The sequence below is a fragment of the Microtus pennsylvanicus genome, chromosome 1 (genome assembly GCF_037038515.1).
Source record: "Microtus pennsylvanicus isolate mMicPen1 chromosome 1, mMicPen1.hap1, whole genome shotgun sequence".
Taxonomy (NCBI): Eukaryota; Metazoa; Chordata; class Mammalia; order Rodentia; family Cricetidae; genus Microtus; species Microtus pennsylvanicus.
Window position 1 is genome coordinate 83,970,298 of NC_134579.1, and position 25,077 is coordinate 83,995,374.

At 37.9% G+C, this 25,077-nt stretch overlaps 1 pseudogene; it reads left to right on the forward strand.

Moving 5' to 3' along the window:
• LOC142837127 (uncharacterized) lies at positions 1-22,641 on the forward strand (annotated as a pseudogene).
• The last annotated feature ends 2,436 nt before the right edge of the window (positions 22,642-25,077 follow it).

Genomic DNA, 25,077 nt, shown 5'->3' on the forward strand with positions numbered 1-25,077 from the left:
ATGGTCCACCTGGTAAGCAGAATATACATGTGTGACACTTACTTGGGTAACATTGCACACATATTTGCATTTCATATGTATGTTGGCATTTGAGATACTGTCTCAGATATCCTGATTATGGATATTGTTTTCAGCATGCAGACAATAAAACTCTGCTAATTATCATCTACCATTCACAAACTGCACCAAATGTGTCATGGATGTCAAAATGAGACCTGATACCCTACAAATTCCAAAGGACACAGTTGAGAAAATCCTACAACTTTTAAGCACAGCTAAGGGGATTCTGAATAGGACTCTTGTCCAATAGTCCATGAGACCAAAAATCAACAAATAGGATCTTATGAAAATAAAACTTTTTATTTCAGCATAAGAAACTATCATTTAACTGGGGCAATCAGAATATGAGAAAATCACTCGTGCAATGTTGACTTGAGAGTTATTGTATATTTCACTTCCTCCTGATCTGGTGAGGCCTGCACTCTATGTAGGAATGAGTACCTGGACCTAAAGACCATGGCTAGATGAACCATATATTCCTTTAAGATGATGCTACTGTTGTTACTTTGTGTGAAAAGAGTAACTTCTTTGTAAATATTTTTGTTTCTATGGATATATGTCTTCACCTGTCAGGCTTGGTCAGAGGTTCTTCTTTATGGAGTGAACAGCAGCAAATGCACAGCTTCATAATTTCAAAATGTTGGAGTGCCCCTGAATGCTCATTCGTAAATGGGACCTGTAGAGCAACCATTCCCCCTAGATACAGGGGATGTCATGAAATTTGGTCCTGTATATCCTGCCTGAGGGTGAGGAGTACTGCTGTGACATGTTGTCTTTGAACATGACCTAACCACTGCTCACTCACAAGAACTGTGATCACCTGCAGCGTCAGGTGACCATGTTCAGAACTGACTGTGAACATCTATCTTGAACCAGACAGCTGGAGGAGACAGCCTGCTGGTGAAAGAAAATGTCTCCTAAGCCTTTGTCTCAGTACAAAAAATAAAAGAAAGCTCAAAGATGGCCATTGTATTATTTATCAGTTCCCCATTTCTGCCCTTTCTTTATCTGCCTCCCAAAGAAGACTGAAACAGAATCTTCCAAAACACTCAACTGGAATATGTATAAATAAGATAAGATGTAAGGGAAAGAAAGGATATAAAGTTCTGACATGACATTATGAGACAAGGAACCTAAAAGATGCTGTTAAATTAAAAAGGGTTGTTTTTTTTAAGACAGTGTTTCTCTGTAGCTTTGGAGCCCGTCCTGGAACTAGCTCTTGTAGACCAGGCTGGCCTCAAACTTACAGAGGTCCAACTACCTATACCTCCTGAGTGCTGTGATTAAAGGTGTGCACCAACACCACCAAGCTCACTGTTGAATTTTTGAGGGTTGGTTTGCGCATACTTTTGAGAGTAATGGCAATTCCTTGAAAAACCTAAATTTTCATTTGCAATTGTTTATGAATCAGAGAGAGCTTCCAGGTTAGGTGTCTGTGCATTAGTACACCTTTTCTTTTCTTTTCTTTTTTTTTTGGTTTTTTGAGACAGGGTTTCTCTGACTTTGGAGCCTGGCCTGGAACTAGCTCTGTAGACCAGGCTGGTCTCGAACTCACAGAGATTCACCTGCCTCTGCCTCCTGAGTGCTGGGATTAAAGGTGTGCGCCACCATTGCCCGGTCATGAGTACACTTCTTATTTCATTTCAAGTACTAAACGTGGTGCATAACTACATGCCCTGTGTATACTGCCTCTATTTCTGCTAGTTCATATATCCTTCAATCCAGTTGAGGTAGAGGGCTATGTGGTGGGGAAGGGTGTGGGGGTATTGGTTTTTGCCATCATCTTTGGCTCTTATACATTAACTTCATCCTTTTTTAAAATTTTTATTATAAAATTCTTTTTTCATTTTATGTACCAATCCCAGTTGCCCCTCCCTCCCCTCTTCCTATTTTTTCCACGTTACCTCCCCACTCCACGACATCAACTCCTCACAGAGGGTAAGCCATATTGCTTTGAGAAAGGACTGAGTCATTCATACTCCATCTAGGATGAGCAAGGTATCCCTCCTAAGAGAATGGGTTCCAAAAACTCATGACAAGCAGTAAGGATAAATCCTGGCCAACTGCCAGTGGCCCCCCTAGTCAGCCCCAGGGATACAAATGTCACCCACATTCAGAAGGCCTAACTCGGTCCTCTGCTGGTTCCTTTCCTATCTGGCCAGAGTTGGTGAGCTCCTTTCAGCTCAGGCAAGCTGTTTCAGCAGGTATGCCCATCATGGTCTTGACCTCTTTGCTCATATTCTCACTCTTCTCACTGTTCAACTGGACTTTAGGAGATCAGCCCAGTGCTCTGCTGTGGATCTGTGCCTCTGCTTCCATCAGATGCTGGTCAAAGTTTCTATGGTCACATTAGAGATAGTCTTCAATTAGACTACGAGGCAGGGTCAGTTCAGTCACCCTCTCCACTATTGCTTAGGGTCTTAGATGGGGTTATCCTAGTGGATTCCTGGCAATTTCTTTTTTGTTTGTATTTGTTTATGTATTTGTTTATTTATTTGTTTGTTTATTAAATATTTCTGCCTCCTCCCCGCCTCCACCTCCCATTTTAATAACTTTAAATTAAGTATTTTTAAATTTTAGTATGCTTACAGAATTTTTCTCATGAATAACCTCTTAAGCGTGAATGGCATTAATTGCTATTAATAGTACATGTTAGATTTGCTTGAGATCACAGACAGTGAAGAGAGCTATTTACTGTGTCAAACATCTAGAAACATGTGTTTATACAGTCAGCTGCTTCTGTGTAAGAGAAGAAGCAGTTGATACTAAAGCTTTGGGGAAAACAATTGATAAATCCACTACACGTATTACACTGGAAGACATAAGTAAATTATCCAAATAGTAGAGACTGTCAAATTGTCAGAAAGATCAATTGGGTTTGGCAAAATAGTTCAGCATCAGTGTAAAGCATTTTAAATGGTCAGGGAGGAGAGAAAAACAAAGACTCGCTGTACAAAGGACAGAACGAATCACGCACAAGGAACAGAATTTTTTTCAAACCATATTCTGTGGTTTTGTTATGCATGTACATGGTCTATCTGTGCTACATCAGGTTCTAATGAAGTCTACAGTCTACTTGTGACAGTGAAATAAGTAAGTAGAGTGAAACCCAAGCTGCCAAGGTTCCATTCTAATTTACTAGGCATCCGTATTTACCTATTCTTACATCCTTCATACATAGCTCTTTGTTCCTCACGTTTAAGTAAAAAGATGGTTCCTAACAGTAGGTTGTCATGGGTATAATGAAAATCTCAGTATTTGGTTTTCATGTCAGAATATATGAGTCCATAAGAATCTATCAGAACATACTGTGGTAATGTGCTACATGCTTAATGAACAAAGTTTAGTGTTAAAGCATTTTGAAATATACTGCTTCCATTCAAAGAAGCCAAAAATACTTGCAGTTCTCACAAAATTTCCAAGTCACAAATAACTGCGTTGAAATGAAATTGCTTTCACTTGTGCTCCATTCGACAGTTTCTATTTGTTAATCTAATTAGCAGCCCCAACATCTTTGTGAACCTTGCCAGTAAGAACAAGGTAGAGGCTATGGTAAGCTTCATAAGGGTTTGATCTCCATTGGAGTTCAGCTTTCCTTTCCCCACTGCTGCTTTGCCTGGGTTGAGTACAACAGGCCAGTGCAGCCCATGATCTCACTGGATAACTTGACTGCTGAGCAGACCACTTGAACTGAGCAAGGGAGAAACTCAGCATTTTAATCTCTCTTGTTTTCATGAGTATCTGTTTAACCAAGCCAGGAGTAAATACTCCCTGATTTCTGAGGCTCTGCAGATGGTGAGTGTGCGTGTAGCAGGTGAATGGTATTTAGTGATACTTTTTTAAATAGCAAATCCTCTAGAGAGAATCCAGGAACAGAAGCTCAGAAGAGATGGCTGGTTCTACAGTAAGTATGTCTCTGCACAGCACCTATGCTCAATTTCTTCTACAAAGTTGATATATTTACGTTGCAGATTTTCTCTGCTTCTCATAGTTTTGCCTTAGGAGTTTATTTCTTTTGATATTTGCGTGTCTGTGCTAAATTATGACAGTTTTGATTGAGTTTTTAAATGTATACTATTTACACGGAGTCAAATTCCCACTGTTTTGTTTTGTTCTTGCCTGCTCATTTTTTCCAGACATAGATCCTCAATGAACTGATGATGCATATCAGTTGTGATTTTATTGTGACTGAGGAATATTGTAGTTCTTTATGACCAATTCCTCCAGAGACCAACTCACATCCTCATCTAAAGACAGAAAATGCAAATATATGGCATGGCTTCTGCCCGGGGCTCTTTGGTTTACTGCTTTATGAAAATGCATGTTCGTTCACATGAAATGTGTAGCCTAGCATAACTTTTTCAGTTATGAGAATGTAGAATTAGGATGGGCATAGTCTTGTGGAAAACAAAACTACATATATGGAATTAACTTGATAATCTGGAATGTAGCAGACATGCGTAGCTTATGCGTGGCATAAAAATCATGCTTTTGTATTCACACCACAGTTTCCCTGCGTTATTCCTTGGGCAATCACTATCCCAGCAAAAATGATGTGACTCTGTTCGTGAACAGCTGTCATCCATTTATCTTAATGTATTGATGTTGACTTCATTCACCTGTATTTGGTTCTCTGTGACAATGTCTACCACTTCAGAGATCATTACTTTGGCTGTTTTGTTCCTGGTTTCATATACAGTGTTTGATCCTGTAGTCAGGATGTGTTGGATTAATGTTATCAGCAATAATTATTTTGAAGCATTGCCAAGTGATGAACATAAACTATCACATCTTTTGCAGAAAATGAACTTTTCCCTAATATTTACATTTGATCCCTTGCATCAGAAACTCCCTTGCAGTGGATCTCCATACACTTCCCCCAATGAACCTGGTTGTTTACATATGAAGATTTCATAAAACTAGGGGTCTATTTATATGTTTTTTTTTTACTTATCCTTCTATTGAAAACAATTTTCCTTACATAATTTCCTATTTTTGTTTGTCTTACCTCTACTATGCCCAACTCTTCTCCATCATTTTCCCATCCAGATACAACCCCTTTCCTTCTCTCATCATAAAAAAAAAACTGGCTCGTAAGGTAGAATAATAACAAAAAATATACTATGGTGTAGTAAGATAAAACAAAAACTACCACAGAATAATAGAAAAAAAAACAATTAGGAGACAAATAGCCCAAGAAAAGCCCAAAGAAACAGAATACTCCAAAACACTCAGCTGGAATCTTTAATATTTTATATGTGTGCATGGGTGTTTGTGTATGTGTATTTGTGTGTGTTCATGTGAAAAGAAGATTGAAAATGTGTAAATAAGATATAATGGGAAGGAAGCATGTAAAGTTCTGACCTGACAAAATGAGACTAAGAACCTCCAAGATGCTGTTAAATTTTTTGTGGGGGGGGGGGATTTTTTTTTTCAAGACAGGGTTTCCCTGTAGCTTTGGAGCCTGTCTTGGAAAAAGCTCTTATAGACCAGGCTGGCCTCAAATTCACAGAGATCCACCTGCCTCTGCCTACTGAGTGCTGTGATTAAAGGTGTGTGACACCATACCCTAGCTCACTGTTGAATTTTCTGAGGCTTGGCTTGCAGCATACTTTTGAGAGTAAATTCTTATCTTAGCGACAATTCCTTGAAAAAACTAAATTTTCATTTACTGGTTATGGTTATGAATCAGAGATAGCTTCTGTGTTAGGGATCTGTGCATGAGTACGCTTGTTATTTCATTTTTGTACCAAATCAGGTGCATAACTGCATGCCCTGTGTATGCTGTCTCAATTTCTTTTTTTTAATTTATTTATTTATTAAGGATTTCTGCCTCCTCCCTGCAACCGCCTCCCATTTCCCTCCCCCTCCCCCGATCAAGTCACCCTCCCTCATCTGCTCAAAGAGCAATCAGGGTTCCCTGACCTGTGGGAAGCCCAAGGACCGCCCACCTCTATCCAGGTCTCCTAAGGTGAGCATCCAAACTGCCTAGGCTCCCCCAAAGCCAGTACATGCAGTAGGATCAAAAACCCACTGCGATTGTTCTTGAGTTCTCAGTATTCCTCATTGTCCTCTATGTTCAGCTAGTCCAAATTTATCCCATGCTTTTTCAGACCCAAGCCAGGTGGCCTTGGTGAGTTTCCGATAGAACATCCCCATTGTCTCAGTGTGTGGGTGCACTCCTCATGGCCCTATGTTCCTTGCTCGTGCTCTCTCTCCTTTTGCTCCTGATTTGGACCTTGGGGTTGTAGTCTGGTGCTCCAATGTGGGACTCTGTCTCTGTCTCCTTTCATCGCCTGATGAAGGTTAATAACCAGGAGGAACTTCAAATGGCCAAAAGACACTTAAGGTCATGCTCAACTTCCCTAGCAATCAGGGAAATGCAAATCAAGACAACTTTAAGATACCATTTTACACCTGTCAGAATGGCTAAAATAAAAAACACCAATGATAGCCTTTGCTGGAGAGGTTGTGAGAAAGGGGTACACTCACCCACTGCTGGTGGGATGCAAACTTGTGCAACCATTCTGGAAAGCAGTGTTTCGGTTTCTCGGGAAATTCGGAATCAACCTACCCCTGGATCCAGCAATACCACTCTTGGGAATATACACAAGAGAGGCCCTATCATACAACAAAAGTATATACTCAACTATGTTCATGGCAACATTGTTTGTAATAGCCAGAACCTGGAAACAACCTAGATGCTGTCTCAATTTCTACTAGTTCATAGATCCTTCAATCCAGTTGAGGCAGAGGGCTGTGTGGTTGGGAAGGGTGTGGGGGTATTGGTATTCTCCATCATCTTTGGCTCTTACAGACCAGCTTCCTCCTTTTTGAAAATTTTTATTAAAAAACTATCTTTTTTTCATTTCATCTACTAATCCCAGTAGTCCCTCCCTCCCCTCTTCCTATTCTTTCCATGTTACCACCAGTACTCCACCCCATAACTCCTCACCGAGGGTAAGCCCTATTGCTTTGAGATAGGACCGAATCCTTCATACTACATCTAGAAAGAGCAAGGTATCCCTCCTAAGAGAATGGGTTACAAAAAGTCATGACAAGCAGTAAGGATAAATCCTGGCCAAATGCCAGTGACCCAGTCGTCCCCAACCATACAAATGTCACGCACATTCAGAAGTCCTAACTCGGTCCTCTGCTGGTTCCTTTCCTATCTGGCTAGAGTTGGTGAGCTCCTTTCAGCTCAGGCAAGCTGTTTCAGCAGGTATGCCCATCATGGTCTTGACCTCTTTGCTCATATTCTCACTCTTCTCACTGTTCAACTGGACTTTAGGAGATCAGCCCAGTGCTCTGCTGTGGATCTGTGCCTCTGCTTCCATCAGATGCTGGTCAAAGTTTCTATGGTCACATTAGAGATAGTCTTCAATTAGACTACGAGGCAGGGTCAGTTCAGTCACCCTCTCCACTATTGCTTAGGGTCTTAGATGGGGTTATCCTAGTGGATTCCTGGCAATTTCTTTTTTGTTTGTATTTGTTTATGTATTTGTTTATTTATTTGTTTGTTTATTAAATATTTCTGCCTCCTCCCCGCCTCCACCTCCCATTTTAATAACTTTAAATTAAGTATTTTTAAATTTTAGTATGCTTACAGAATTTTTCTCATGAATAACCTCTTAAGCGTGAATGGCATTAATTGCTATTAATAGTACATGTTAGATTTGCTTGAGATCACAGACAGTGAAGAGAGCTATTTACTGTGTCAAACATCTAGAAACATGTGTTTATACAGTCAGCTGCTTCTGTGTAAGAGAAGAAGCAGTTGATACTAAAGCTTTGGGGAAAACAATTGATAAATCCACTACACGTATTACACTGGAAGACATAAGTAAATTATCCAAATAGTAGAGACTGTCAAATTGTCAGAAAGATCAATTGGGTTTGGCAAAATAGTTCAGCATCAGTGTAAAGCATTTTAAATGGTCAGGGAGGAGAGAAAAACAAAGACTCGCTGTACAAAGGACAGAACGAATCACGCACAAGGAACAGAATTTTTTTCAAACCATATTCTGTGGTTTTGTTATGCATGTACATGGTCTATCTGTGCTACATCAGGTTCTAATGAAGTCTACAGTCTACTTGTGACAGTGAAATAAGTAAGTAGAGTGAAACCCAAGCTGCCAAGGTTCCATTCTAATTTACTAGGCATCCGTATTTACCTATTCTTACATCCTTCATACATAGCTCTTTGTTCCTCACGTTTAAGTAAAAAGATGGTTCCTAACAGTAGGTTGTCATGGGTATAATGAAAATCTCAGTATTTGGTTTTCATGTCAGAATATATGAGTCCATAAGAATCTATCAGAACATACTGTGGTAATGTGCTACATGCTTAATGAACAAAGTTTAGTGTTAAAGCATTTTGAAATATACTGCTTCCATTCAAAGAAGCCAAAAATACTTGCAGTTCTCACAAAATTTCCAAGTCACAAATAACTGCGTTGAAATGAAATTGCTTTCACTTGTGCTCCATTCGACAGTTTCTATTTGTTAATCTAATTAGCAGCCCCAACATCTTTGTGAACCTTGCCAGTAAGAACAAGGTAGAGGCTATGGTAAGCTTCATAAGGGTTTGATCTCCATTGGAGTTCAGCTTTCCTTTCCCCACTGCTGCTTTGCCTGGGTTGAGTACAACAGGCCAGTGCAGCCCATGATCTCACTGGATAACTTGACTGCTGAGCAGACCACTTGAACTGAGCAAGGGAGAAACTCAGCATTTTAATCTCTCTTGTTTTCATGAGTATCTGTTTAACCAAGCCAGGAGTAAATACTCCCTGATTTCTGAGGCTCTGCAGATGGTGAGTGTGCGTGTAGCAGGTGAATGGTATTTAGTGATACTTTTTTAAATAGCAAATCCTCTAGAGAGAATCCAGGAACAGAAGCTCAGAAGAGATGGCTGGTTCTACAGTAAGTATGTCTCTGCACAGCACCTATGCTCAATTTCTTCTACAAAGTTGATATATTTACGTTGCAGATTTTCTCTGCTTCTCATAGTTTTGCCTTAGGAGTTTATTTCTTTTGATATTTGCGTGTCTGTGCTAAATTATGACAGTTTTGATTGAGTTTTTAAATGTATACTATTTACACGGAGTCAAATTCCCACTGTTTTGTTTTGTTCTTGCCTGCTCATTTTTTCCAGACATAGATCCTCAATGAACTGATGATGCATATCAGTTGTGATTTTATTGTGACTGAGGAATATTGTAGTTCTTTATGACCAATTCCTCCAGAGACCAACTCACATCCTCATCTAAAGACAGAAAATGCAAATATATGGCATGGCTTCTGCCCGGGGCTCTTTGGTTTACTGCTTTATGAAAATGCATGTTCGTTCACATGAAATGTGTAGCCTAGCATAACTTTTTCAGTTATGAGAATGTAGAATTAGGATGGGCATAGTCTTGTGGAAAACAAAACTACATATATGGAATTAACTTGATAATCTGGAATGTAGCAGACATGCGTAGCTTATGCGTGGCATAAAAATCATGCTTTTGTATTCACACCACAGTTTCCCTGCGTTATTCCTTGGGCAATCACTATCCCAGCAAAAATGATGTGACTCTGTTCGTGAACAGCTGTCATCCATTTATCTTAATGTATTGATGTTGACTTCATTCACCTGTATTTGGTTCTCTGTGACAATGTCTACCACTTCAGAGATCATTACTTTGGCTGTTTTGTTCCTGGTTTCATATACAGTGTTTGATCCTGTAGTCAGGATGTGTTGGATTAATGTTATCAGCAATAATTATTTTGAAGCATTGCCAAGTGATGAACATAAACTATCACATCTTTTGCAGAAAATGAACTTTTCCCTAATATTTACATTTGATCCCTTGCATCAGAAACTCCCTTGCAGTGGATCTCCATACACTTCCCCCAATGAACCTGGTTGTTTACATATGAAGATTTCATAAAACTAGGGGTCTATTTATATGTTTTTTTTTTACTTATCCTTCTATTGAAAACAATTTTCCTTACATAATTTCCTATTTTTGTTTGTCTTACCTCTACTATGCCCAACTCTTCTCCATCATTTTCCCATCCAGATACAACCCCTTTCCTTCTCTCATCATAAAAAAAAAAACTGGCTCGTAAGGTAGAATAATAACAAAAAATATACTATGGTGTAGTAAGATAAAACAAAAACTACCACAGAATAATAGAAAAAAAAACAATTAGGAGACAAATAGCCCAAGAAAAGCCCAAAGAAACAGAATACTCCAAAACACTCAGCTGGAATCTTTAATATTTTATATGTGTGCATGGGTGTTTGTGTATGTGTATTTGTGTGTGTTCATGTGAAAAGAAGATTGAAAATGTGTAAATAAGATATAATGGGAAGGAAGCATGTAAAGTTCTGACCTGACAAAATGAGACTAAGAACCTCCAAGATGCTGTTAAATTTTTTGTGGGGGGGGGGGATTTTTTTTTTCAAGACAGGGTTTCCCTGTAGCTTTGGAGCCTGTCTTGGAAAAAGCTCTTATAGACCAGGCTGGCCTCAAATTCACAGAGATCCACCTGCCTCTGCCTACTGAGTGCTGTGATTAAAGGTGTGTGACACCATACCCTAGCTCACTGTTGAATTTTCTGAGGCTTGGCTTGCAGCATACTTTTGAGAGTAAATTCTTATCTTAGCGACAATTCCTTGAAAAAACTAAATTTTCATTTACTGGTTATGGTTATGAATCAGAGATAGCTTCTGTGTTAGGGATCTGTGCATGAGTACGCTTGTTATTTCATTTTTGTACCAAATCAGGTGCATAACTGCATGCCCTGTGTATGCTGTCTCAATTTCTTTTTTTTAATTTATTTATTTATTAAGGATTTCTGCCTCCTCCCTGCAACCGCCTCCCATTTCCCTCCCCCTCCCCCGATCAAGTCACCCTCCCTCATCTGCTCAAAGAGCAATCAGGGTTCCCTGACCTGTGGGAAGCCCAAGGACCGCCCACCTCTATCCAGGTCTCCTAAGGTGAGCATCCAAACTGCCTAGGCTCCCCCAAAGCCAGTACATGCAGTAGGATCAAAAACCCACTGCGATTGTTCTTGAGTTCTCAGTATTCCTCATTGTCCTCTATGTTCAGCTAGTCCAAATTTATCCCATGCTTTTTCAGACCCAAGCCAGGTGGCCTTGGTGAGTTTCCGATAGAACATCCCCATTGTCTCAGTGTGTGGGTGCACTCCTCATGGCCCTATGTTCCTTGCTCGTGCTCTCTCTCCTTTTGCTCCTGATTTGGACCTTGGGGTTGTAGTCTGGTGCTCCAATGTGGGACTCTGTCTCTGTCTCCTTTCATCGCCTGATGAAGGTTAATAACCAGGAGGAACTTCAAATGGCCAAAAGACACTTAAGGTCATGCTCAACTTCCCTAGCAATCAGGGAAATGCAAATCAAGACAACTTTAAGATACCATTTTACACCTGTCAGAATGGCTAAAATAAAAAACACCAATGATAGCCTTTGCTGGAGAGGTTGTGAGAAAGGGGTACACTCACCCACTGCTGGTGGGATGCAAACTTGTGCAACCATTCTGGAAAGCAGTGTTTCGGTTTCTCGGGAAATTCGGAATCAACCTACCCCTGGATCCAGCAATACCACTCTTGGGAATATACACAAGAGAGGCCCTATCATACAACAAAAGTATATACTCAACTATGTTCATGGCAACATTGTTTGTAATAGCCAGAACCTGGAAACAACCTAGATGCTGTCTCAATTTCTACTAGTTCATAGATCCTTCAATCCAGTTGAGGCAGAGGGCTGTGTGGTTGGGAAGGGTGTGGGGGTATTGGTATTCTCCATCATCTTTGGCTCTTACAGACCAGCTTCCTCCTTTTTGAAAATTTTTATTAAAAAACTATCTTTTTTTCATTTCATCTACTAATCCCAGTAGTCCCTCCCTCCCCTCTTCCTATTCTTTCCATGTTACCACCAGTACTCCACCCCATAACTCCTCACCGAGGGTAAGCCCTATTGCTTTGAGATAGGACCGAATCCTTCATACTACATCTAGAAAGAGCAAGGTATCCCTCCTAAGAGAATGGGTTACAAAAAGTCATGACAAGCAGTAAGGATAAATCCTGGCCAAATGCCAGTGACCCAGTCGTCCCCAACCATACAAATGTCACGCACATTCAGAAGTCCTAACTCGGTCCTCTGCTGGTTCCTTTCCTATCTGGCTAGAGTTGGTGAGCTCCTTTCAGCTCAGGCAAGCTGTTTCAGCAGGTATGCCCATCATGGTCTTGACCTCTTTGCTCATATTCTCACTCTTCTCACTCTTCAACTGGACTTTAGGAGATCAGCCCAGTGCTCTGCTGTGGATCTGTGCCTCTGGTTCCATCAGTTGCTGGATAAAGGTTCTTTGGTGACATTTGAGATCGTCATTAATCAGACTACAGGGCAAGGCCAGGGAATTTCTTTAGTGGTATTTTTTTTTGCTAGCCCCTTAAAGGCTCCCTCAATTAAGATATCTCTTTCTTTGTTCTCTGTCTCTGTCTTTTCCCAATTTCAACTATACAGTTACCTCTAGTTCCCTTCCACCATTCCCTTCTTTCCTCCTCCTCCCCTTCTAACCTCCCTTCTCCTCCCACCCAAATGCTCCCAATTTTCTCAGGAGATCTAGTTTATTTTCCCTTCCCAGAGGGATCTATATAAGTTTCTCTTAGGATTCTCTTTGTTAGTTGGCTTCTCTGGGATCATAGACTATAGGATTTGGTTATACCTAGAATCCTCTTATGAGTGAATGCATACCATGCTCATCTTTCTGGGTTTGTGTAACCTCAATCAGGACTGTTTTTCTAGTTTTATCCATTTGCATGCAAATTCCAAGATGCCAATTTCTTTTGCTCCTGAGTAGTATTCCAATGTGTAAATGTACCACATTTTCATGATCTGGTCTTTGGTTGAGGGACACCTAGTTTTTTTTTCAGTTTCTGGCTATTACAAATAATGCTTCTATGAACATATGAAGATAGTTGAACAAATGTCCATGTAGTATGATTGATCATCCTTTGGAAATATGCCCAAGAGTGGTATTGCTGGGTTCTAAGGTAGGTTGAATCCCAATTTTCTGTGAAATTTCCATACTGATTTCCAGTGTGGTTGTAAAAGTTTGCATTCCCTCGAGCAACTGAGGACTGACTGTTCCTCTTACTTTGCATGCTCTCCAGCATAGGCTGTCATTGGTGTTTTTGATCTTAGACATACTGACAGGTATAAGATGGTATCTCAGAGTTGTTTTGATTTACATTTCTCTGATGGCTGAGAATGTTGAACATTCCTCTAAGTGTCTTTTGGCCATATGAGATTCTTCTATTTAAATTCTCTGTTTAGATCTGTACCCGATTTTTTAATTGGATTCTTTAGTATTTTGATGTCTAATTGCTTGGAGTTCTGTATATATTTTGGAAATTAGTCCTCTGTCTGATGTAGGGTTGGTGAAGATATTTTCCCATTTCATAGGCATCCGTTTTGTCTTATTGACTGTGATTTTGATTTACAGAAGCTTCTCAGTTTTAGGAGGTCCGATTTATTTATTGTTGCTCTCAATGTCTGTGTTGCTGGTGTTATTATATTTAGGAAGTGGTCTCCTGTGCCCTTGCATTAAAAGCTGCTTCCCACTTTCTCTTCTATAGGGTTCAGTGTGGTATGATTTATAATGATGTCTATAAACCATTGGGACTTGAGTTTTGTGCTTGAGGATAGATATGGATCTATTTTCATTCTTCTACATGTTGACATCCAGTTATGCCAGCATGGTTTGTTGAAGATGCTTTTTTTCCATTGTATAATTTTAACTTCTTTGTTAAAAATTAGGTGTGTTTAGGTGTGTGAATTAGTATACAGATCTTCAATTTTATTCCATTATTCAATCAGTTTGATTTATACCAATACGAGACCATTTCATTATTGTAGCTCTGTATTAGATCTGGATGTCAGGGATGTTGATGCCTCTAGAAGTTCTTTATTGTACAGGATTGTTATGGCTATCCTGGGTTTTTTGTTTTTTTCATATGAAGTTGATTATTAATCTTTCCAGGTCTGTGAAGATTTCTTTTGGGATTTTCATGGGGGATTGCATTGAATCAATAGATTGCTTTTGGTAGTATTGTCATTTTTATTATGTTGATCCTACCTATACAAGAGCATGGGAGATCTTTCCATTTTCTGGTATCTTCTTCAGTTTCTTTCTTCAGAGTTTTAAAGTTCTTGTCGAACAGGTCTTTCACTTGTTCGGTTAGTGTTACCCACAAGATATTTTATGTTATTTTTGGCTGTTGTGAAGGGTGATATTTCTATGATTTCTTTCTCAGCTTCTTTATCGCTTGTATATAGGGGGCTACTCTTTTTTTCAGTTGATCTTGTATCCTTCAACATTATTAAAGGTAATTTACTCATCTGTAGAAGTTCCCTAGTAAAGTTTTTGGGTCATGTATGTATACTGTTATATAATATGCTAATAGCAAAAGTTTGACTTTTTTCAATTTATATCCATTTGATCTCTCTTTGCTGTCTTATTGCTCTAGCTAGAACATTAAGAACTATGTTGAATAGATATAGGAAAAAGTGGATTGCCTTGTCTTGTTTCTAATTTTGGTGTAATCCCTTTGACTTTCTCTCCATTTAATTTGATGTTGGCTGTTGTCTTACTCTGTAATGCTTTTATTATGGTTAGATATGTTCCTTGTATCCCTGATCTCTCCAAGTCCTTTATCATAAAGGGGTTTCGAATGCTTTTTCAGCATCTGATGAGATAATCATATGCTAATCTTTCAGTTTATTTTGCAGTGGGTTGCATTGATAGATTGTTGTAAATTGAAAAATCCCTGCATCCTGCGATGAAACTGACTTGATCATAGTGGATTTTTTTTGTGTGTTCTTGGGTTCAGTTTGCCAGGGATTTTTTGTTTTGTTTTGTTTGTTTAGGTTTTCCAAGACAGGATCTCTCTGTAGCTTTGTAGCCTGTCCTGGAACTAGCTCATGTAGACCAGGCTGGCCTCAAACACAGAGAGATCCATCTGCCTCTGCCTCTAGAGTACTGGAATTAAAGGTGTGCACAGTCATTTAGTGAGTATTTTTGGATCAATGTTTATGGGTGGAAATCATCTGTAATTCTCTTTCTTGATTGCATCTTGGTGTGGTTTTGGTATCAGGGTAACTGGAGCCTCAGAATGATGTAGGTGGGTCTACTATCTATCTGTTGCTTTCATTGGTTAATTAATAAAGAAACCACTTGGCCACTGATAGGACAGCAGCTTAGATAGGTGGAATAGACAGAACAAAATTCTGGGAGGAAGAAGGCAGTGAGCCAGACACCATGCCTCTCCTCTCCAGGCAGTCTCCATAGCTCTCCTCTCCAAGATGGATGCAGGTTAAAATCTTCTGGTAAGCAACCATCTTGTGGTGCTACACATTATTAGAAATGGGTTAATCAAGATGTGAGAATTAGCCAGTAAGAGGCTAGAGCTAATGGGCCAAGCAGTGGATATGGAAATTCTGCCTTTGCTACACATCATATATTTGACATATTTTTATTTGACAACAGTGTATGCCCGCAGGATAGCAACTTTACAGCTCATGATTCTTCAACCTGTGGTTTCTAAAGAAAAATTTGCCATGAGGATAGATAATTAAGGGCACAGGTGAACTCTGGAACTTCACATGAAGATAATCTGCCTCCCATTCACATACCCCCTTTTAGCCCATAGATCTGCAGCTTACTTGGCCTACTTGGTTTAGTATTTCCAGCACATGAAATTTTATTATAGACTGTATTTTGGAGTATGTCTTTTAGAACAATGCTAAGGAAGAACACCTCAAGTTTTGTAATGAACTCTTGTATCCTTAGTCTAAGTAAAGAAATTTTTATGTGGGCACTTAATCAACTTTTTATTTTCATGACAGGGAATCTTGACATTCCAGGATGTGGCAATTTATTTCTCTCCAGATGAGTGGGACTGCCTCGACTTTGCACAAAGGGCTTTGTACAAAGTAGTCATGTTGGAGAACTACAGTAATATGGTCTCTGTAGGTGAGACTTTTTTCTTTTCTTATTCCTTATTTATTATAATCATTTCCAAAAAGTATGTTTTACATCTATGTCTGAATTGTCTGTCTCATTTTCATTTGCCATTTAATAAAAATTGTGGAGTTCATCATGTAGAACACAAGGTTTTGTGTAACTTCATCCTGTCAATGTATTCCTGACTCCTGGAGATGACATTCATCATTCAAACTTTCATAATACATTTTACTTTTCAGATACATCACAGATTATATATTGATTTGTATCTTAATGATTAATAATGTGTTTGCATTTGATCCAGTAGTAATTTACAAAGAAACTCAAGGTATAAAATATTAGCTAAAATGCTTTTAAGTGTGTTAAAATATTTGGAGATAGCAATTAGAAAATCATACTTGGAATTTTAAATTATAGGCCATCTTATATAATCAGTATGGTGGTTTGTGAGATATCTTTGTATTTTATTGTTATCCCAAGTTATGGTCATAGGTCTCTTCTATATGCAGGTTTTTCAGTGTCAAAACCAGACCTGATCAGCTTTCTTGAACAAAGCAAAGAGCCCTGGAATGTGAACATTGGAGAGACAGAAGACAATGAACAAGGTAAGCCAGAATGAAGTATTGGCACACATGGGAAAACTAGGGCATGGAGAAATTCTGCCCTGAAGTGGGATGCATGGTGTAGGAGGTCCTTTTGTTTATGTGTTGTTTTCATTTGTTAATCAATAAAGAAACTGCTTGGCCTTATACACAGAACTTAGGTAGGCAGAGAAGACAGAACTGAATTCTGGGAGGGAAAAGCAGAGTCAGAGTGAGAGAGTCACCATGGAGACACCAGGTCAGACATGCTAAATCTTTCCTGGTAAACCACAACCTCATGGTGAACACAGATTAATAAAAATGGGTTAAATCAAAATGTGAGCGTTGCCAATAGGGGTTAGAGCAAATGGCCAAACAGTGTTTTAATTAATACAGGTTCTGTGTAATTATTTTGGCTATAAGCTAGCTGGGCTATCAGAACAGAAGACTCCCTCTCCCTATAACAGATGCACAAAAATTTCTACCTAAAATTATGTAAAAATTCATATTGAATGATTATTCCAAATAACTTTATAAATTAAATGACCTAAAATTTCACTTTGAATAATTAACTTAAATTATGGTATAAAGCAGAAGTAATATGATTTGTTACCATATCTTTGAACTCTAGCAGGCCTTGAAATGAACAATATTGAAATGAAAATTAGCATTAAAAAGTTCCACAGTGTTTGAAGGAGTATATTCTTGTTCTCCATAATGTTTACCTTTGGAATTTATTTATTTTTATATATTTTTATATATGATCTTATGGTATCTATATGTACATTATGCCTTCTAGAGTTTTGCTTTGTTTTGTTCTATGCAATTTTATTTTTCAAATGGCCAAAAGATACTTAAGGGAAGGTTAGCTTCTTTAGCAATCAGGGAAATGCATATCAAAACAATGCTGAGATATCATCTTTTGCTTCAGAATGGCTAACATCAAAAACAACTGATAGTTTATGCTGGAGAGGATGTGGAGTAAGGGGAGCACTCATCTATTGCTGATGGGAATGCAAACCTGTGCAACCACTTTAGAAATCAGTAAGGCCATTTCTCAGAAACTGGGAATCAACCTACCTCAGAATCCAGCAATACCACTCTTGGGAATATACCCAAAAGATGCTCAATTATACTATAAAAGCATTTGTTCAACCATGTTCATAGCAGCATTATTTGGAATAGCCAGAATCTGGAAACAACCTAGATGCCCCTCAACTGAAGAAAGGAAAAACAAGTGTGGCACATCTACACATTAGAGTACTACTCAGCAGAAAAAAAAACAATGACATCTTGAATTTTGCATGCAAATGGATGGAAATAGAAAACACTGTCATGAGTGACGTAACCCAGACTCAAAAATTGAATAATGGTATGTACTCACTCATAAGTGAATACTAGCCATAAACAAAGGACATTGAGCCTATAGTTCATGATTCTAGAGAAACTAATTAATAAGGTGAACCCAAAGAAAAACATATATAGACCCTCCTGGGAATTGGAAACAGATAAGATCACCTGGCAAAATTGGGAGCATGGGGGCTGGGAGGTAGAAGGAAGGGAGAAGAAGAGGGTTGAAGAGTATTTGTGGGAATGGGATAGTCAAGATGGAGGAAGGACAGATATGAGAGCAAGGAAAGAGATATCTTGATTGAGGGAGCCATTATGTGGTTAGCAAGAAACCTGGCTCTAGAAAAATGTCCAGGAATTCACAAGGATGACACCAGTTAAGACCCTAAGCAATAGAGGAGAGGGTGTTTGAACTAGCCTTGCAGTGTAATCAGACTGATGATTATCTTAAATATCACCATAGAACCTTTGTCCAACAACAGATGGAAACAGAGGCAGAAAACCACATCTGAGCACTGGCCTGAGCTACCAGGTCCAGTTGAAGAGTGGAAGGAGTGAGATTATGAGCAAGGAGGTCAAGACCATGAGTGGTTCACCCACTGAGACAGTTTGCCTGAGCTAATGGGAGTGAAGTAGCATGGTATCAAACTCGCTGAAGGTGGTTGACAGTTGGGGCAGACTGAGGGGCACTGACAGTGGCACTGGGATTTGTCTGAACTGCTTGTACTGGCTTTGGGGGGTCCTATTCCCTTTGGATGTATACCTTGCTCAACCTAGATGTAGTAGATGGGGCTTGGACTTGCCTCAGGGAAGGGTTCCTTGTCCTCTCTTAGGATTAGAGGAGTGAGGGGTAGGAGTGTGTGGGGAGGGAGTTGAAGGAGTAGAGGGTGTGGTAATTTGAATTGATATATTTTTAAAGTAATAAAATAATAATTAAAAAAGTAAGCCAAAAAATCACACTTACAGGAATTCCCCATAACCAGCACTTGAAGGATATCACCACACAACTCAATGGAATTTTTATATGTTTTTACCTATAATGTTTACTTTTGAAATTTATTTACTTTTATTAATGACCTTATAGTATCTTTTGTACATTACACCTTCTAAAGTTTTGCTATGCTTTGTTTTATGCAATTTTGTGGGTACAAAAGTGTGTCTTTCTCTCTACATATGCTTACTGTGCTTTTTCTTTGTCTACTTTTCTTCTCTTACCCTATCTGGTTTCTTTTATTCTGTTTATTTCATTGTTATTCTTTAGATGCCTATTTGTTTTCTAAGAAGTGACAGAAAGTGGATAAATTCAGACATGAGTAAAGATGGGGATAAACTCAGGTCATTTGAATGATGAAGTGTCATAGTCAGAATATATCTTATGAATGCATCTATTTTCTTATAAGAATAAGAGAAAATGTATCTCTGATAATAAGATCAGTCCTAGTGAATTTCCTTGATGTCTGAAATTTTATGAATCCCTTCCGTATGGTATACATGATTCTCTGTGGACCACTTAGTAAGAACTCTTTCTGGTTTTCCCTTTTCTTCTTTCTTTATTAATTAATATTATGTCTTCTTTCTTAATATTACTCAATTTGTTCATTTCAAGGCATTATGGAGATGAGTGATATCCATTAAGATAATACAATTTCATGAGTGCAATTTTATTGTACTTGGGTTATAGTTTTTGTATTAATGCTTATCTAGTGTTGTGATAAAACTGCAAGATAAGGGCAAAGTACAGAAGAAAGATCCATGATGATGAATCAGAGGTAGCAGTTTGCAAGGGGCTAGAGCAGAAGTGACAGGTCTCATATAGAACCACAAGAGGATATAGATAGCTCACTGTTGGCATTAGAAGGCTTTAAAATTCTCAAAGCCAGTGTCCAAGGACATAGCTGTTCCAGTAAGTTGATACCTCTTTATCCTACCCATAAATAACCACCAACATTAGGCCATGTATTCAGATATCTGATTAAATGGGGTCATTTCACTCAAACCACTATAATCTCATTTATTATTCTAAAAATTATGATGGGAGCATCAAAGATAACATAAATTCAATCCTTTCATTTTTTAAAATGTATTTAGTGTATGCTATAAAAGATATTCTACCCATTTACATTAAGAAGATTTTTTCATTAGAATAAATGATTTGAAGTTTATTTTGTATAATATGCTATTTTGCATATATGTCTACATATTTATAAAATTGTGTGACTTATATAACTGAAAATATTTCATCTAAGTATACTAATGAAGACAATTATATATTTTTCTGTCTTCTAGTTTTATATTCTCATCAAACACAAGACTTATTTTCACAAGAGAACAAAAGAGATTATATTCAGAAGTTGGTATCAGGAATAGCTGTAAGTAGTGACTTTAAAACCTTCCATTTAAGGATGATTTTAATATTTGGTGAAGAAAGAAAAGAGAATGGATTATGTCATGATTGAAATAATCTCTATTCATCAGCCATCCTGGGTGGTACTAAAAATTAAGATCAATAACGTCTACTTTATCTTGAAAGATTTCACATTAGATCACTTACAATTTCAGAATCATTTTATTCAGTATAAAATTACAAATGAGTTGTAAAACGCATTTTTTCTACAACGAATATTGAAAAACCTGCAAACTGAATGACATGTGTTCTATTAAACATTCACTAGAATTTTCTCAACAAAATTACATTTTGTTACAAGCCATTCATGAGATAAATATCAGAAGTTTTTCTCAATCAAATGAGACTGAAAATATATCATAGAAGGTTCAGTCATGAGAAGCATTACACATTTAATAATGTTATTAATGCCTTTCCTAGGAACTCTAAAAAGAGTAGTTTTTAGAATCCTCTTCTTAAAGAAACAAATTCCCAAAAAATCAAATCACAGTTTGTCTTTTCTCATAATATAAGTTCATAAAAGTCTGCTTTTCCTAAGAGCCAATACATACATGATTATTATAAGGCTGATTTTGATTGTGGCACACCTTCTTTTTGTTTCAGAATGGTCAGAAACAAGGGGGGCATTATATAAACAATCAAAATGAAGAGAAACAAAACATTTATATAGAATATGGAAAGTGCATCAACAAATATGCATGCCCCACTATGCATAAGAGAATTAATACCAAAGAGAAGGCATACAAATGTAAAGATTGTGGCAAGTCATTTACTCATCATGCAAACTTTCAATCTCACCAGAGAATCCATACTGGTGAGAAACCTTACAGGTGTCAAGAATGTGGCAAGTCCTTTACCTGGGCCTCAGCCCTTCACAGACATCACAGAATCCATACTGGTGAGAAACCTTACAGGTGTCAAGAATGTGGCAAGTCCTTTACCTGGGCCTCAGCTCTTCAGAATCATCAGAGAATCCATACTGGTGAGAAACCATACAGGTGTCAAGAATGTGGCAAGTCCTTTACCTGGGCCTCAGCCCTTCACAGACATCACAGAATCCATACTGGTGAGAAACCTTACAGGTGTCAAGAATGTGGCAAGTCCTTTACCTGGGCCTCAGCTCTTCAGAATCATCAGAGAATCCATACTGGTGAGAAACCCTATAGATGTGAAGAATGTGGCAAGTCCTTTACCCACCTCTCAAATCTTCATGTTCATCACATTATCCATACTGGTGAGAAACCTTACAGGTGTCAAGAATGTGGCAAGTCCTTTACCTGGGCCTCAGCTCTTCAGAATCATCAGAGAATCCATACTGGTGAGAAACCCTATAGATGTGAAGAATGTGGCAAGTCCTTTACCCAGGTCTCACATCTTCATATTCATCACAGAATCCATACTGGTGAGAAACCTTATAGATGTCAAGAATGTGGCAAGTCCTTTACCCACCTCTCAAATCTTCATGTTCATCACATTATCCATACTGGTGAGAAACCTTACAGGTGTCAAGAATGTGGCAAGTCCTTTGCCAATGCCTCAAATCTTCATAACCATCAAAGAATTCATACTGGTGAGAAACATTAAAGATGTCAAGAATGTGGCAAGTCCTTTGCCAATGCCTCAAATCTTCATAACCATCAAAGAATTCATACTGGTGAGAAACCTTACAGGTGTCAAGAATGTGGCAAGTCCTTTGCCAATGCCTCAAATCTTCATAACCATCAAAGAATTCATACTGGTGAGAAACATTAAAGATGTCAAGAATGTGGCAAGTCCTTTGCCAATGCTTCAACTCTTCATAATCATCAAAGAATCCATACTGGTGAGAAACCTTATAGATGTCAAGAATGTGGCAAGTCCTTTACCCGTAGAGCAACTCTTCACATTCATCACAGACTCCATACTGGTGACAAGCCTTAAATGTAAAAAATGTGACAAGTCCTTTCACACCAATTCAAGTATTAGAAAGCATCACAAAATGCATGTAATGGGTACATTTCATGAAATTTCTTAGTGTACCTCACATTAATTCATTGTACAGATCTTCATGCATTAGCCAATTTATTTCACAGACTCACATCCTTCAATTAATTTTCAACTCTTAGTCAATATGTAGACAGCTGTGCAGTTCTTAGAAATTTAGAAACATTGTATCCAGATTTGAACTTTATTGTCATCAAACATTTGTTGTAAACGCAATTTATATATCATTGTTAACATGCTATTCAAGAATTAATTACTATAAATAGGTAAACATTTCTAGTAGGAGTAAATTGAGCAATAACATTTCTTGATTGTATGTTATGATAATGTGTGATAAAAACAGCCAATCTCACACTAGTTCAGATTTTGATGCACATTTAATTTCTTGGAATATGATTGTTTATGGAATGAGGTTATACTCTTTATAAACATTATTTTTCTTTGATTTTTTGTGATTCTTAAATAAATATTAGCTTGCTTTAAAATTCAAGTCTTTTAATTTCTGACTTTGCAACAAAACCGTTACATTTTGTCCAATTTTTATTGCATTTTTTTCTGACAGTCTATTCTCTAATAGTAGAGTATCGTAAGTGTGAACACTTCCATGGATGAGCTGGTAGGACAGAGAATGACACACTATAAAGATTACTTTAAAGTTTGTATAATTGTGGTTCAAATCAGTGTGAGGTAGATGGAAGATATCAATGGGTATGGAAAACTGGACAAGGAAAAATTACAGGGAAACAACATCAAACAAAGAACTCTAGTCATTTAGGAAAGCAGGGAGTGGGAGTGGTGACCTTCCCCAGAGGGAAACACATAAACTGATTGTCCAGTAACCAATGGACATGCCTGAAACCATATAGAATTGTAAATTCATATGGATTCATCTCCTTGTATTTAGGAACATATGTATATACAAAATTATGTATAAAAATAGCAATGCATGAATAAAGGACACAAACTTGAAAGAGAACAGAGATTGTGGTATATAGTAGGGTTGGAGGTAGGATATCGTAAGTACAAAATTAATCTTATTTTTCTGTACATTTTAATTACATAAAATAAGTAATGTGTTTGTATACACCCCTTTGTTTCCTTGTTATTCTCCCTCCATCGAAAACATTTGCCCTCACAGTTCTGCAAATTTTTTCATCCTCCTTTTATATTTTTTCTAGATTCCATTTATGAGAGAAGACGTGTGCTATTTGTATTTTGGAGAGTTGTCTATTTCTTTGACTTAATGATACATAGTTGCAACAATTTACTTGAGACTTATGTAATTTTTTTCTACAATTTTATTCATTGATTGATTATCTTGCATTATTTATGCATATTATGTTTTCTTTATCCATATATTTAGATATATTGGTGGTTATCTAAGCTCAATCCCTGAATCATCTATTACATGAAGTGCAATGAGAAAAATTTCACACAAACTCATGCACACATATATGTGATTCAGCATAGTGAACTCACTATGATAAGTACGCATATTTACGAGTGATTCAGCTGCTATGTGTATGGTAAATTTTCAGTCATATCTATCATTATAGCATCCACAGTACCTGGGATGACTTAGTTTTCAATGACCATAGCATATTTTTTCCCACTTCCTTTGCAGCATTTGTAAAATTTAGAGTTGGAAAAAATGTAATTACTAAAAAGGCACTCAAAGCTGGAATTATAGAACACTCTAAATATTATTTCACTTTGTAAGAAATGAGTCTGGGACCAAAGAAAATAACCACAAAGTCTAGAGTACTTGAGCCATCTTATAAGTCCTGTTGAAAATGTATTCTAATGCAAGTGGTTACCATGACTTAGCTTGAGTGGTCAGAGCTTGACTTCGTATTACTACATGCCTGGGGACCTCAACATTGCCCACTTGGTAAGCAGAATATACGTGTGTGACACTGGGGCTACTTTGCACACATATTTGTATTTCATATGTATGCTGGCATTTGAGATACTGTCTCAGATATGCTGGTCATGAAAATTGTTTTCAGCATGCAGACAATAAAACTCTGCTCTTTATCATCTACCATACACAAACTGCACCAAATGTGTCATGGATGTCAAAATGAGACCTGATACCCTACAAATTCCAAAGGACACAGTTGAGAAAATCCTACAACTTTTAAGCACAGCTAAGGGGATTCTGAATAGGACTCTTGTCCAATAGTCCATGAGACCAAAAATCAACAAATAGGATCTTATGAAATTAAAACTTTTTATTTCAGCATAAGAAAATAGCATTTAAAATTCGGCATACATAGAGTTCGAGACCAGCCTGGTCTACAAGAGCTAGTTCCAGGACAGGCTCCAAAGCCACAGAGAAACCCTGTCTCGAAAAACCAAAAAAAAAAAAAAAAAAAATTCGGCATACAGAATATCACTTGTGCAATGTTGACTTGAGAGTTATTGTGTATTTCACTTCCTGCTGATCTGGTGAGGCCTGCACTCTAGGTAGGAATTAGTACCTGGCACTGTGTCCATGGTCAAAAGACCACGGCTGGATGAGTCATATATTCCTTTAAGATGATGCTACTGTTGTTACTTTGTGTGACAAGAGTAAGGATTTGTAAATTTTTCCATATCTATGGATATATGTCTTTAGCTGTCAGCCTTGGTGAGAGGTTCTTCTTTATGGAGTGTACAG